The following is a 16,042-nucleotide window of genomic DNA, read 5'->3' as shown; positions in this document are numbered from 1 at the left end:
CCAATCTCTGGTGTTTCAAATGAAATCATTCATCCCCTAGGTCAAATACAATTTGAGCTAACTATGGGGGATGAGAAACACAAGCGAGCCGAAGTTGTTAACTTCTTGGTCTTGCCCACCACTTCTTGCCACAATATGATCTTGGGTAGGGGAACGATTGCCCAATTCAACGCCATACCGTCGCCAGCGCACGGCGCGTTGGGGTTCCCAACACCAACAGGTGTAACTTTTGTATACAGAGATCATTTGTGTGCAGTGACAAGTACTCCGCGGGAAGGGAGAATGAAACTTCCAATGGCAAACAACGCGCCAGAGGAATGGATTCTCAACCCGAAATTCCCGGAGCAAAAAATCACAATTGGCGCTACGATATCAGACGACACGAGGTTGAGAATGAAAAGGTTGCTCACAGCCTATATGTCGGTCTTCGCGTGGCAACACTCTGATATGACTGAGGTTCCGCGAGACCTGGCGCAACATTCTCTCAACACGTTCAAGTCTGTAGAGCCAATTGCTCAAAAAAAGAGAGTCATGGGGGATGAGAAAGCGAGGGCCATGAATGAGCAGGTTGAGGATTTACTGCGCGCAAACATCATCCGCCCGATACGATACCAGACGTGGGTAGCAAACCCTGTGATGGTAAAGAAAAGTAACGGGTCGTGGAGGATGTGCATTGACTTCAAATACCTCAACAAAGCGTGCCCAAAAGATTGTTACCCCCTCCCAAACATCGACGCAAAGGTGGACTCCGTGGCGCCATTCAAGCTCAAATGTTTCCTGGATGCCTACAAAGGCTATCACCAGATTCAAATGGCACCACAAGATGAGGACAAGACCGCCTTCAGAACTGACAAGGGTGTTTTTTGTTACACAAAAATGCCCTTTGGTTTGAAGAATGCGGGCGCCACCTACCAAAGACTTATGGATGCCGTTTTCAACGAGCAAATTGGAAGAAACCTAGAAGTCTATGTAGATGATTTGGTGATCAAAAGCAGGGAGGAAAAACAGATGCTCAAAGACATCGAGGAAACCCTTGGGCGCCTAAAGGAAGTTAACATGAAGCTCAATCCGAGCAAATGCACTTTCGGCGTACAAGAGGGAAAATTTCTAGGTGTAATAGTCACCAAGGATGGTTTTAAGAAGAACCCTGAGAAGGTGGAGGCCATCCTTGACATGCCCTCGCCATCCACCATGAAAGAAGTCCAGAAGCTGAATGGTAGATTGGTTTCAATCAACAGGTTCCTAGCGAACCATGCAAGCAAATCTACCCCGTTTGTCAACACATTGAGGAATTGCTTAAAGAAAAGCCAATTCAAATGGACTCCTGAGGCCGAGCAAGCTTTCAGGGAGATAAAAGAATGTTTGATAAATCTGCCCGCGCTCACAGCTCCACTTCCTGGTGAAACTTTGACATTATACCTATCAGCAGGAGAGCGCGCCATCGGCGCAGTATTATTGGTGGATCGCAAGGGAATCCAAACGCCAATATACTATGTGAGTCGGGTGCTGACAGATCCTGAGACGCGCTACTCCATCATGGAAAAGTTAGTTTTGTCACTAACACACGCGTCGCGCAAGCTTCATAGATATTTCAATGGTCATCCCATTGAAGTTCTGACTGGTTACAGCATCCAGCAAGTCTTGCGGCGTCCCGCGCTCTCAGGAAGGCTGACAAAGTGGGCGCTGGAATTAGGCGAGCACACGATCGCCTATAAGCCCCGTCCAGCAATAAAGGGACAAGTCTTGGCTGATTTCATTGCAGAAGTCCCCGAAGGAAAAATTGAAGAGGCTCAGCGCGAGGCAGACCCTCCGCGAGCCAATGATGAAGAAAATGTTTGGAGATTGTTCACTGACGGAGCTTCAAACAACGAAGGGTCCGGCGCAGGCCTAAAACTGGTGGATCCAGAGAATCATGAATATACTTACGCCATCAGGTTGGACTTCAAAAGCACCAACAATGAGGCTGAGTATGAAGCCCTGCTGGCTGGCCTGCGCATCGCGCAAAAATTCGGAGTTAAAAATCTAGAGGCCCTCGTTGATTCATACTTGGTAGCAGCACAGGTCAATGGCCTTTATGATGCCAAGGAGAACACCATGCCTCTATATCTAGAGCAGGCGAAAAAGCTCATCGAGCAATTTGACAGCTTCAGAATCATTCATATTCCGCGCAGTGAAAACAAATCTGCCGACGCGCTGAGTAAGATGGCATCAACCAGTTTCGATCACTTTGGCAAAGATGTCAGGGTAGAAGTAATGAGCAACCCGTCGGTGGTTGCAAAGTCCGTCCTTGTAACTCATACAACTCCTTCATCATGGATAACTCCAATAATGGAATTCTTGAAGGAGGGAAAGGTACCGGACAATCGCGCACAGGCGAGGAAGATAAGACACAAGTCGCAGAACTATGAACTCCTTGATGGCACATTATATCGACGCTCTTATCTTGGGCCGCTCATGAAATGCCTAGATGCTGATGAAGCAAGTTATGTGATCAGAGAGATACACGAAGGAATCTGTGGAATACATGCTGGCCCGCGCATGGTGGTTGCCAAGGCAATGAGCGCAGGTTACTATTGGCCTGGCATGTACTTGGACGCTCTAAAAGAGATCCAAAAATGCAAAGCATGTCAGAGCTATGCGCCAAACACCATGCGACCAAAGAACAACTTGATTCCGGTGACCTCCGCATGGCCTTTCCACAAATGGGCAATCGACATTGTGGGTCCCCTACCGCAAGCGCAAGGGCGAGTAAAATTTTTGGTAGTGGCAGTAGACTATTTCACAAAATGGGTTGAAGCCAAGCCACTAGCAAAAATAACAGCCGAAGTGATGAAGCAGTTTATCTGGAGCCACATCATATGTCGTTTTGGCTTGCCCATGGAAATTGTGAGCGATAATGGCAAGCAATTCACTGACAAGAAGATATCCAGCTGGCTCAAGGAATTGCGCATCAACCAAATTTTCACTTCAGTTTATCACCCTCAGGGGAATGGACAAGTGGAACGCGCGAACCAAAGCTTGTTAAATGGGCTGAAGAAAAGGTTGGAGGGAGAATCCCATTCTTGGGTCGAAGAGCTACCTAATGTCCTGTGGGCACACAGGACATTAAGCAAAACCAGCAATGGCGAATCCCCGTTCAGCCTAACCTATGGAACAGAGGCAATGATTCCAGCAGAAGTTGGATGCCCATCCCATAGAGTGCTCATGATGAGCAAGATTGATAACGAGCGCGAAAGAAGGTTGGATCTCAACTTACTTGAAGGGCGCAGAGAGGCGGCTATCATCAGTGAAGCCAAATACAAGAAAAAACTGGAAAAATATTACAACCAGCGCGTGAAAGAATGCCACTTCAAGAAAAATGATTTTGTCCTTCGAAACAATGAAGCAAGCCGCGCGATACCCCCGGGAAAAATGTCCCCCAATTGGGAGGGACCTTATCAAGTCTCGGAAGAATTGGGAAAAGGCGCATACGCTTTAAAAGATTTGAATGGAAAGAAGATCCCGCGCGCATGGAACGCGGCACAGCTTAGAAAATGTTTCATGTAAAAATGTCAAGTTTGTAATCAAGGCTTTTTAAGCCATTATGAATAATGATACGTGCTATTTTCTCTTAATGTGGATTCTATTACCTTTTGCATACATGTTTCACACTTCCCTTTATTAGTTTTGAGCAATATGACAACATTGTATTGACATCAAAACGAAATAAAAACGAAGTAAAACATACATGCGCGAGCTTCAAGCTCAAACGCGTTAACGAGTCTTAACTCTAAAACGTCAGGGCCTTAGCCCAATTCTATTACCTTTTGCATACATGTTTCACACTTCCCTTTATTAATTTTGAGCAATATGACAACATTGTATTGACATCAAAACAAAATAAAACGAAGTAAAACATACATGCGCAAACGCGTTAAAGAGTAAACTCTAAAACGTCAGGGCCTCAGCCCAAAATTATGAGCCTTAGCTCAGGGCCTTAGCCCAATAATGTGAGCCTTAGCTCAAATAATTCACAACATCCATCCTGCATGCTGCGCAGCCTGACCATAAAATACCTAAACACAACTAAGGCAAAGCAAATGCCAAAACATAGTTGTTAAGGTCTCAGGTCGAGGTCGCGCATAAAATTGTAATGGATATCTGAGTAACACATTGACACGTAAAGGCTAAAAACTCATAATTCATATAATAAATGCGCGATAACGTCGCGCAAAAGAGGAATAATGAAAACGCCAAGGCAGGGCAAAATCACTTACAATATGACAAGGATTAAGTATAATAATTTCCTTACAACCTTGTTCTTATTTCAACGTGCAAGCATATCTTATATTCAACAAGCAAACATGCAGTATAAAGAGATGAATGGGGAATGCGCAAGATGCGAAGAAGGGAAAAACAAAATTTCATTCCAGAGCGTTGAAATTTACAAGTTTACAAGATGAGATACAAACTACAAATAAAAATAGAAAAAAAACATGAAGGGCTTCTCAAGTCTCCACGTTGACATCAGCCTCTTCATCATCCTCATCATCGCCCTCGGCATCTGGCGCAGCCTGCTCCTCGTCATCTCCAAACTGACCATAGTCAAGTTGTTCATCTTGAATGGAGTCTTCTATCACAACAGTGTCAGGAGCGGATCCTTTGGCCACGCCAGAGCCGCTTGCAGGAGCAGCATTCCCCGCGCCATCATCGCCGCCACCAGCCCCTTCGCACTCGTCAAGTAATTTCTTTAGCGCGACGAGATCGAGCTGGTCAGCAAGCGCGGATATCTGCAAATCATAAGGAAAAATATGAGTACAAAAAGACTTAGAAAATAAGTCAAGGTAATCTCATTAAGGTTAAAATACCTGCGCAAGGATGGGAATGGGAGTATTCATATACTTCTCCCCCATCACGGCCATGTCCGCGCAGGCAGCGTCGCTCTGATAAGGGTACTCGGATGGGTTCTTCTTCAACATGCCATATTCTTAGCCATCCGTAAACCCTTCAGCTCGACCCACCAAGCGCGCGGCAGCGTTGCAGTCCATCACAAGGGCCTGAAACTCGTCTGAGTATTTCATCGCGAAAGCGCAACGAGTCATGCCCTGTGAGATTAGCCATTGGCGATCCTGCGCGAGGCCAGCAACAGACGTCTCGAGGGCAGGAACCTGAGAGTTTAATAACTCAACAGTTTCCTTAGTCTTTTTCAGCTCCTCTTTGTCGGACACTGCTGCCGCCAAGGTTTCTTCTTTTTCCGCCCGCGCAACATCAAGTGCTTCCTGGCTAGACGCTGCCGTCGCCAAGGCTTCATCTTTATCGGCCTGCGCGGCCGCCAGCTCCCTCTTCAGGTGCGCAACCTCACTCTCCAGTGATGATTTTTCAGTGATAGACTGGACAAGAGCTTGGTCACGCGCCTCCGCCTCCAGCTCCAAGTCGCGCGCTCTGCGCGCGTACTTGTCCGCGTCCGCCTCCGCCGCCTGCAGCTTCTCCCGCGCAGCCTGAAGCTCATGCCCGCGCTTCACGAAGGTGCTGTTGGCACTTGCTCTGTTCTCACTGAGCTCTGCTTGGAGCTTCTCAGCTCTCTCGCGAGCATCAGAAAGATGCCAAGCAGACACCTTAGCCTCTTTCTTGGCTTCCGCAAGAGCATCACGTACTTTTACGTAATCATAGCGAAGCTGTTGGGAGGCAGCAAAGAAGGCCGACCCAGCAAACATATGATCGTTGAGCAAGTCGTCGCGAGCGCGGTCCTCCTAGAACCTCCTTTCAGATGGAGGCACAGCATGAGCCCAGAATTCCGCACACACACCCATGGACTGAAATGTGCTGTCTTCAGTAATATTCCATCTCGGGCGGTAAATGTGATCGGCTTCCTGCAAAACCAAAGTAATTATCTAAGTCATCAAAACATTAAGATGGAAGTCCGCGCAGCGGAGCAAAAAAGAAACTATATCTGCGGGGATGAAGCAGAAAAGTCAGCGCCAGCCCCACGAGAAGGCTCCGCCGCGAAGCCTCGTGGCGCTGCAGGACTGGCGCGACCGCGGTCGGAGTCTTCAACTTCAAACTCCTCATCCTCCTCGGAAACAGGCCTTTTCTCCTGCGACCTAGAGCCAAAATCGGTCTCGCGAGGAGGGCTGTGCGCAGGAGGAGGTGAGGGAGGTCTTGACGCCGCCAGGTCGGCGCGCAAAACGGCCTCCTGCTCCTTAGTAATCCCGATGATGGGAGATTCATCGCTTGCAGGAGCAGGAGCAGAGCCAACGGCGCTGGCACCGGCACCAGGAGTGCCGCCAGCAGCTTGAACGCCAGCTACGGCTTATATGAAAAAATCAACAAAAAGAAATGGTTCATGACTTGATCTAAAAGAAAGTCAGAAAAAAAGAGCGCAATACGTACCTTGGCGCAACTCCGTTCGCGACGCAAACATCGCCATAAAGTCCATTCTACCCTTCTTTGAGGGTAAAACAGGGGACTTCGAAGCGACCTCCGGCGCAGCCTCGGCATCTTGTTGCGCTGTCGCCGGCTCTACAAACATTTGAGTGAGCAAAGATTCATTAGTAATTCTATCAGAATCGCGCTCATAGAACCATAAAAGATAAGCAAAGGATAAGCAAAGTATACCTGTCGAAGGCGCAACACCGCTTCCCTTTTCCGCCGCGCGAAGAGAGGAGGTAGCGCCACCATACCTCAAGTGGACAGGAGGTCTGCCCACTTTTTGAGGCAGGGAAGCCAAGGAAACCTTGGTGGTAAACTCCTGGGTTTTCCCAAATCCCCCCGCCTGAGTAGGAGGATCCTGAACAACAGGGGCAACATCTTTCTTCTGTTTCTTACTGGCCCCTGCGCCAGTTTTCCCCTTAGCTTTACGCTTTAGTTGGGGCGCCTCCTCCTCCTCTTCCTCTTCCGCGAGCTCCAGCTCATAGTTTTCGAGCGCATCTACAATACACGCAACATAAGTGTTAGCAAAATTTGGTATTATAAGGGAAAATGCATAACTACAAAGGCTTACCAGGCGCATCGCTGTCGAAGACAAATCCCAGATCAACAGGGATGAACATGTCATCAAAGCGATCAGGGAAACCAACCTCCCCAGCGCCGAGCGCGACGGAGCCACCCTCCATATGCTCATCATATGCGGCGTGGATATACTCCTTGGTGACTGCACAAAACAAGTCAAATGATATCAGCAAAAAGAATTATATTCGCGCAGAAAAAAAAGCAATGAGATAAACTTACACAAGCCGTCGACATGGATAACGGGCTCAGTCGCGCTGTCCGCCCACCTCCTGCTCATACCAACCCCCACCAGCGCCTCCTCACAAATGTTCTTGGCGGGGGATGGTTCAGCGGTCAACTTATTAACCCAGGCGCCAGTTGGGTTCTTGAGGACACCCACATCCGCAGGCGCAGAAGAGATCTAGCGCATGGTCATACGGATGGGGATCACACCAGCCCTTATATAAAAAAACCTCTCAGACCAGTCATGAAGGCTCTTGAATGAAACAGTGGAGCATTTGACCTTCTGACTGCGAGGAATAAAGGAGAACCAAGAATCTTGGATCTTGGGCATATAAAAAAACTGAAAGCGCCGAGGGGTGGGCTCCTCGCGCTGGGATTTGCACATGAACTCAAAGTGAGTCATGCGCACAAGTCCAAACGGATGGACTTGGGATATATGAAGCCCATAAAACTTAAGCAGTGCACCCACAAACCTTGTCATCGGGAGACGAAGGTTGCAGTGGGTGAAAAAATGGCTATAAAGGGATATATAGCCGGTTGGCGGGTCCGCCGCCGTTTGCCCGGCCCCAGGCAACATGCAGCCAAACACAGGGAGGAAACCCTGAGAGGCGATAAGGCTGTCAAGATCAGCCTGCCTCAGTTTGCAGGGGATTTCATTCCACCTCTTCACGGCCTTTGTCCTCCCTACCTCCTCCGATGAGGCCTCAGCAGCCTTCTTCCCCTTGCCGGTCTTCTTCAACGTCGACATCACTAACGATTTCACACGGCAATGGATGGGGGAGATTGTGTTGTCTGAGCTATCAGACATACAACTGTGACAACGAACAAGGGTTGCTTCTGAAGAACAGATATTTGGAAGCAGAACAAAGGTAATCGGAAGACAAAGACAGAAAGAAAAGAGCTCTGAATAATAAACAAGAAGATGAAGGATAAAAACCTCTAAGGGCTGGCTTTTATAGGCCCAGGAGAGAGAAAAATTGGTGCTGATCGGACTTCACGCGCCCCCACTCGCAGGTGATAGCCAACGCGAGCGCGACACGTGTCAATCACACTGTGTGAGGGGACACGAAAAGAAATAATACAGCTGTTGCCAGAGTTCACGCGCCACCACTCGCAGGAACGGACCAATGCGAGCGCGACACGTGTTCCTGACACTCTGTGAGGGGACACGAAAGGCAACTGTAGCACCTCGAGCACACGAAAGGTCTGACACGTCTCCATCACGTATAGGGACGATTCGTTTTCAACTAAAAGGATAGAATTTCGCGCAACGATGAATAATAAGAAGAAAAAGACAAAACCCCTACTAAAAGAGAAAACTATTTAGTCTAACATCTATCTTACCTCGCTCGCGCGAGACAAGACACACATTAGACTGGGGGGGCTTGAAGAGGTATGTACCCGCCTCAACACCGAGCGAGGCGGGTCAACCCACAAGATATAGACAAGAGGCTTGAAATCAAGACATTATGAAAGCGCAAAGCCAAAACCTATGCGCATGGCGCATATCACATATGCTCATGCATCACATGCTCAGGCACCACAGATGCTCACGCATCACATGTGCTCAGGCACCACATATGCTCACGCATATCACATATGCGCGTGGCGCATCCGCGCGCGGCGCATATCACATGCTCGTGCATATCACATTTGCGCATGAAACATCTGCGCGTGAGAATAAAGAGAAGACTTCGCGCATCCTCAGGATAGGCGCATATCACACATGCACATGATCAACCTCGTCCTTATCCAAATCAGGATTAGGGCAACCTTGATTGTGCACGTCAGACAACCTTCCAGAAGGTATCTTTCTAAGGAATAAGAATATGCTGATGTTGACAGCTGCCAAATGAAAGGTGGACAACTCAGCATAACTCATGTGCTTCCACGTGATTACAACCAATGAAAAAGCACCAGGTGTCCCCAAGGACACGTGGCGCAAATCAATTGGAGGAGGCCAACAAGGCTGAGCCCAATCAGTGGAAACCCTAGCACTATAAATACAGCATCAACTCCACAAGGAGAGACATTCAATCATATTCAATTACATTCAATCACAGACAGTTACAGCCAGTAACATACACAATTATATTCAATTACAGAGTATTCAGCGATTAAGCAATATTCTCCCGATTTCCTTACTCTCATAACATTATCTTCTCCTACAAATACTTATTCTCACACCGGAGGGTTACCACAAAGAGGACCCCTCTGTCCCTTTCTGAGGGGTAAGTTGACGGTGCTGTTCGTTTTGTAGGTAGAAGAGCCCAGATCCCAGAGAACCATCGGTGAAGAAGCATAATCACACCCGAGGAAAGTAGATCGTCTACCAGTGAGTCGATCCACGTTTCTTCAATTTGTATGTGTGAATCATTAACCGCTTTGTTCGGCCTATTCCGAAGTTTTCATGGATCCATTAGATGAACACGGGAGACCTATCGTTTACGGTTTTCTTGTTTTGTTTACACATGCACGTATGATTATTCGTTTTTGTGCTCAATTGGGAGCACGGATTGAACTATGAGCTATGATCTATTTAGGCTTGATCACAATCTGATTACACCCTATGTTAAACCCCAGTTAAGCACATGTTGCGCGCAGTGTTTGTTATTATCTATTTATATCTATTAAACTTGATTTCTCATCGACACGCAAGTGTTGACGTTTTAATTTAACACATGTTCAGGTTTGCTGTAGCTGCTTTTGGGAATCTTTAGGACACGTAGGATGTTTTCTTTTTCTTTGGACCTAGATTAAAATGTAACAAGACAAATTATGTTATTTGAATATTTTGAGTTATGATATGATTTTTGTTACTTTACGATTTGTGTTCTGCGCGTGCGCAATGAAAATGTATTTATTAAATATTGACACCCCAATAGTGTCACGAGTAATGAAACAATACGTGGCGCCCCGATGTATAATCCGCCATCGGTCGGGGTGTTACAACCAAGGCTGAAGCTGTTGCTGAGCCTCTACGCCCTGAAAACGAAGAGCTTAAAGCCAAATTAGAGAAGCTCCAGCAGGCTCATGATGCCTTGGCCTTAGAAGACGCCAAGAAGCTCCAAGAGCTTCTGGATCAGAAGGGTATGCTTGACCGTACTGAGCGTAAGCTGAAGGGCGTTGAAGAGGCTGCTGCTAAGGATGTGCTGCTTGCCAACCTTAACAGAAATGAAGCCGAACGCGCCCGTGATCAAGCTCAAGCTGCCCTCCAGGAAGCTCTGACAAATAAGGAGTGGCTTCTGCGAGAAGCGTTGCCTCAGGTATGCATAGCTTCATAATTTCTTTACGCTTTTCCTTATACTTAGAAAAGTTGATATATATTTTTATTTTGTAGGTTGTGCATCGGATCTTCACGAACACATTATATGACGATGCTATGAGCGCAGCCCTCAACGCTTCTCATGAGGATGCGGAAAAGGCTGGTTTCCTGCTTGGTCTGGGGTTTGTTGAGAAGGGCATTCCGCCTTCCAACTTTCCTCTATATGACGTGGACACTGAAGCTGCCTATGACCAAGCAGTGAACCAGTATGCTGCCTTCTCGCATCCGGTGGTGGAGAAGGTGAACGAGATTGCTGCTGCTGATGAAGGGCTAACTATTCTCAAGGCTTTTCTTGAACCGCCACAGCCAACTGATGGTGCGGGTTCAAGCGGGTTTGGAGGGAGTGGTCCTGAAGCTTGAACCCTGAGATCCCTTCCAACCGCTAGGATAGATTTACATTTTTGTAGGCGGGTATATGCCCAGCCATTCTTGTAATCTTTGAATTTCTATGGAATATAAATGTTTGTGCGGGTAGGACCGTCACTTTCACTTAATGACTTGCTTTATAAACGTTATATGAATTGCTCATGCATATTATAGTTTAATTTGGCAATTGTTTTGCCTTATAAACAATATATGATTTGCTCATGCATACTTTAGTTTAGCTTAGCAATTTTCTAAGTGTTTTGAATAAGCTAACCTTTCGACGCGTGGTTGTCAATAGGTTAGTCAGTTTCCTCTATCATGATTGTGCGGGTAGGACCGTCACTTTCACTTTAGGATGACCAAACTTCACCTATAACTGACCTGCGTGAAGGTTTTCCTCATCTTTTTAGAAATTTTCTAAGTGTTTTGAATAAGTTAATCTTTCGACGCGTGGTTGTCAATAGGTTAATGTTCAGTTTCCTCTATCATGATTGTGCGGGTAGGACCGTCACTTTCATTTAGTGGGATGACCAAACTTCACCTATAACTGACCTGCGTGAAGGTTTTCCTCATCTTTTCCTTAGAAATTTCTACCGTTTTTGTGTTTATGCGGGTTTTGCCGCCTTCCACACGCAACGACTTACTTCCCCACTTATTTATGCGGTGAATACCGGCATATCAGTGTGGTCAGATCATAAGTATGAATGTAAGACTATCAGCGTCAATGTGATAAGGAGAATCATTTCCATTAGAAGTGGCTCTAGGCCTTTTCTTTACAAGTTTGGAATTGATCTACATGCAGCCTGTGTAATTGAGCTCCCTTCCATGTTCTTGGGATGGGGGTGCCATCGAGTCTTTCGAGCCGATATGCGCCTGGTTCGGAATCTCGTTGTTTACGCAGTATGTAGTCTCCAACATTGAAGCTGTAGTTTCATCCGTGTTTTCCCCAACTGGGGTTCTACACGCATTAGCCTGGTTAGCGTCCATTACGCCACGAGGTGTGTGAGTTTCTCATCTCTGACGAATGTTTCGACGACGTCATTCAAGGATACGCATTCCTCCGTGGTGTGGCCTTTTGTCCTGTGGAAGTCACAGGATTTGCTTTGATCAGCGTTTAGACGATGTCGGATTATTGGAGCCTCTGGCCATGGGAGCCTCTCGGTGGCAAATATCTCGGTGACGCTTTTGGTGAGTGGCGTCCATCTGGAGTTCCGGTTCGACAACTGCATGTTATCCCTTCCGCCTAACCGAGGGTGCGAGCCGGATGAGGTGTCAAAGTTTACCCTTGACTGCCAAATACCAAGCTTCCTCTTTTTGTTTTGTCGGGCGGTAAGGACGTTGTTTTCTCTTGTTTTCTGAGTGTAGAGGTTTGTGCTCTGGGGAAGATCTCTACCCAGTTGCTTTTCCGTTTCCGCGAAGCGTTTAGCTGCTGTCATGATGGCATCCCACGTGGATCGCATGCCATCTTTACCCGTTAAGGTGCGGATGAGCTCTGGGTCTTCCGCGCCCTGGATGAAAGCAGCGCGAACAAGATCTTCGCTAATAGTGCCCAGACTTAGCTTCTTTGAATTGAAGCGCGTGATGAAGTCTAGTAAAGACTCATCTTCCTCTCGGATGCAGTTGAGGATCGTCCTTTGCTCTTCGGTATACTTTCTTTGTTGACTGAAGTGTTGGCTGAACTTCTGCTGGAAGTCTGCCCAATCGTAGATGTGGTGGACCGGTAGACGGTCAAACCACGCTCTGGCTGCCCCAACAAGCGTCATTTGGAACATGTAACACCACGTGGGTTCCGTCTAATTGCTGACGGTTGCCCCCGCTATGAATCTGTTCAAATGATCGTCTGGGTTAGATATACCATCATATGTGCCTATGTTGGACATCTGTTTGGCACTTTTCGGGGCAATTGCTTCCGCAATGTCCCTTGCAAATTTGGACGTTCCCGCATTTGCAACAGTTGGTCTGAAGGTTTTAGAGAAGTCACGTGGGTTTCCACTCGCGTTTTTTGGTTTAAAGGTTTCTCCAAAATTTCTTCTCTGGTGGAAATCTGCTTGTTTACGCTTCCCTTTCGCCCTATGGCGCGGGTTTGCGTCACTGTCAGATTCTTCCCAATCTTCACCATACTCGCACTCATTACTCATGTTGAGCTGTTGAGTGTTTCCGAACTCGTCATTGGCCTGTTGGAGTGAACGTGAACGTAAACGTTCATCCAACTCGGCTTGGAATTCTCTTTGACGTGCTTCCGCCCAAGCTTTAACTTGGTCTAATGTTTGGCGGGGGAGCCTCGTCTGTTTTTCCGCCTGGGTATCGATGAATCTCAGGGGAAGATTGTTTACTGCACTTGCCCCGGCTTGGGTAACCGGGGTAGTGTTCGTAACATTCGTATACTCGCTGGTGTTCCTCCCAGTGGCTGGGGTTGTGGTTACCGGAGTTTCTTGGTTACCCGGTGGCTTTGGCATCGGAGTAACGTTAACCATCTTTCTAGAAGTTTGAAAAAACTGAGAAAAAGGAAGATTAAGCTCTAGCTTAATGCACGGATGGCGCCAATGAAGAAACACTAAATGGCCCCGGCAGATTACGGATAATCTTGGGGTTAAGTAGATGTTTCCCACGAGGGTTAGGTCCGACAAAGATGGTTATTCTTCTTGACCTGCAAAACAGACACCGTGAGCTCGTCACTGAGAAGGGGGGGGGTTCCTCCTTGTGACCACCCTCCGGCGTGAGAATCAGACTAGATTGCTCTGAATATAAGTGTATATTGAGAGAAATATCTAGAGAAGATAAGATCAGATGATATAAGATGATCATACCGTTCCAAGGTGTTGGAGTATTTATAGCCGAAGGTAGGTTTCCAAGCAGGTACGGCCAGCTGTATAATATTCCTTTTCCACCAACTACAGGCTACGCACGTGCCACGATGGAAGTTGGTGAGTAGGCAGCGGCTGATAGTGACATGGCCAGCTGTATAATATTCCTTTTTCACCAACCATGGGCTGTGTACGTGCCACGATGGGAGTTGGTGGGTAGGCAGCGGCTGATAGTGACATTTTGTATTAGAGCGTGCTCCTCCTCGTACTGTTGTCGGTGAGCTGTCACCCTGTGATTGGTTCATGGGCTGCTTGGGTCAGATCTTGTCTATTTTGTCCATACCTTAGCAGGTATAGTACAAAAGATCTTCCAGAAGCGTACGGACTGGCTCATTTGGGCGGGAGTATTCCCGCCTTGCTCATTCCTTCCTCAGGTGACATTGCTGAAGTGTAAGAGTTAGTGCCTTATGCGTGTAGCCTTACCGTTAGTGCGGGTAGCCTTCCTTCTTGGTATGTACCCACAGCTGCGAGAACAGGTAGGGTACTGTACCAAGGGAGGCTTTCCTGCGGGAACAGCTGGCTTACTGCGCGTAAGGTCTTCATCTCTCTGAGCATGGTGGGTCCTGCGGAACCAGTTGGTCTTTGCGCAGACGTACCTTTTCAAGGTGTGTCTTGCGGGTCCAACTGGACTTTGCTGGGACCTACCTCTTCAATAAGGTATTTTAAAATACCTTTTTTTTCACTATAGTTATTATACAATCACAGGTAAGAATATCACACAAAATAGGATATGTACGGCATACGCTCTTAAAAAGAGTTAAAATCACTAAAAAAAACTACTTTGTGTGAGAATTGAACCCAGGTTCTTTGTTTAGATAGTAGGGTTTTACCACTAGACAAAGGCTCTATTGTAAGGATGAGTTCACTCACAATTTATACGTGGGTTTACTCTCATCTTTTATATAGGAGTTTTATATAAAATCCGAAACTCAGTGGTTCCCGTGAACCCACACTCACAAATATAGATCTGCCCATGTTGATTAAAGCATTTGTGATGAACATTGTGGATCCAAGCTCATATAACTTCTATGACACCACAATGGACCCGACTAAGAAGTGTCGTGTTACACTCATATCGCATTAGAGCTTCAAAACTCTAAATAATTTAAAAATTACATTAAACAACATATATTATCCATCTCATGTCAAGTATTATAGTATAACCCTTTTAATGTGTGATAGAGGTGCATACGCCGGGGTATTTATAAGAACCATAACAAAGTAGGAACCGATTTCGGGCTGAATTAGTTTTGGGCATAGTCTGGTATTTGACCGGGTTTTCCAGTTTTTTTTTCAGGTTTCGGGTAGGGTCGGGTCCGATTTCGGGGAGACACCCAATTCCAAGTCGTACCCGACCGAGAACCTAGTATTTTGTGCACCTCTAATTACCCGAACCGGTTTCGGGAATAGTCGGGTATTTGACCAGGTTTTCCGATTTTTTCCGGGTTTCGGGTAGTGTCCAGTTCTTGGTACATGTTCAGGAAGAAACCCAATATCAAGTCGTACCCGCGGGTCGACTATTTGAGGGCTCTAATTGCTATGTTGACTCGTTAAATACGGCCCAAAAGAAAGACCTAGAAACTGTACTGGACCAAGCCCACAGGCTCCCAAGTTAAAAAAAAAGAAAAAATGTTAATGTTGAGAGTGGGATTGAACCCACGCCCTATCGAACCAGAACCTTAATCTGGCGCCTTAAACCAACTCAGCCATCTCAACATTATGCTATTTGTTTTCAGGTTTAATATGTTAAACGATTTAAAGTTGTTTTGTTATATATTTGTTTTATACGGAGTATAATGTTAAACCGGGCTTGAACTATCAATTTCTAAATATACAACTTAAGTTCCTTCATTTAATATCTCAGCTCGAACGAATCAAGTGTTTCTAGTATATCACGTAATATGTGGGTGTCGTATATTAATACACGTATTAGATGTGTTCATAACCTTGTAACTGACTGAGATGTTAAGACCAAAGCTAGTCACTCGATTTGAGATCCAAACAATTTGGTTCACTGTTAAGCGTTGACGGTTTATTGGTTCGGTCCAAAATTTAGAATGGGTATGTAGTTATGTTACTTATGTATATGTTGTATTTATTAAACACTTTTACTATTTTAACCATCTCAATATACAAAAGTAAAAGATGTTAAGTGTGACATGATAGAAAGGTAGAGATGATGTGAGGAGAAGGATAGTTGAACTTCTTTTAGAAGAACATATCATTACCTTTATATACTAAACGAGACTATACTTCTATTACAAGACTTATTCTAACA

At 46.3% G+C, this 16,042-nt stretch overlaps 1 non-coding gene across 1 annotated transcript; it reads right to left on the bottom strand.

Annotated features, from left to right (window-relative positions):
* Positions 1-15,400: 15,400 nt before the first annotated feature.
* Positions 15,401-15,480, bottom strand: TRNAL-AAG (transfer RNA leucine (anticodon AAG)). Its single transcript has one exon. It is a non-coding gene; the product is annotated as a tRNA-Leu (tRNA).
* Positions 15,481-16,042: the final 562 nt, after the last annotated feature.

The sequence above is a fragment of the Bidens hawaiensis genome, unplaced genomic scaffold, assembly GCF_021521415.1.
Source record: "Bidens hawaiensis isolate Kalapana, Puna unplaced genomic scaffold, B.hawaiensis_p1.1 tig00044222_1, whole genome shotgun sequence".
NCBI lineage: Eukaryota > Viridiplantae > Streptophyta > Magnoliopsida > Asterales > Asteraceae > Bidens > Bidens hawaiensis.
This window is presented reverse-complemented; position numbering and strand designations above follow the sequence as displayed.